We start from the raw sequence: 448 nt of genomic DNA, 5'->3' as shown, positions 1-448 counted from the left end.
GGCCCCCAGGACTGGGCCTTCTGTTTGTCTGCTACAAGGCCCCTGTCCCCTTTTAACAGGGCTGCTGTCTCATCCTTCAATCTTGTTTCATTGTCCCTTCCTCTGAGGGGCTTTCCCTGATCACTCTCCCACACCCAAGCTCTTTTTTCTTCCCTTCTTGTTTTAGCTTCTTCTCTCTGAAAAAAGGTCAAATCCAATCAAACACCCACACCCAAGCTCCCACTCTCAGCATCAGTTGGTGTCGCCTTCACTTGTAGGATGATCTGTCACAACTCTGTGCTTGCTGACTTGAGCTCTGCCTCCTCCGCGAACCTGGGAGCCACGCAGGACCAGGACTATGCCTGTCAAGGTCACTGCTGTCTCCACAGCTCCTAGCACCGTGGCTGAGCGTTCCATGGATGTGAGGAATGCACGCATGAATGAGAAGCAATCACAGAGGCAGGACAGG

The sequence above is a fragment of the Trachypithecus francoisi genome, unplaced genomic scaffold (assembly GCF_009764315.1).
Source record: "Trachypithecus francoisi isolate TF-2019V2 unplaced genomic scaffold, Tfra_2.0 Lachesis_group8, whole genome shotgun sequence".
Taxonomy (NCBI): Eukaryota; Metazoa; Chordata; class Mammalia; order Primates; family Cercopithecidae; genus Trachypithecus; species Trachypithecus francoisi.
This window is presented reverse-complemented; position numbering follows the sequence as displayed.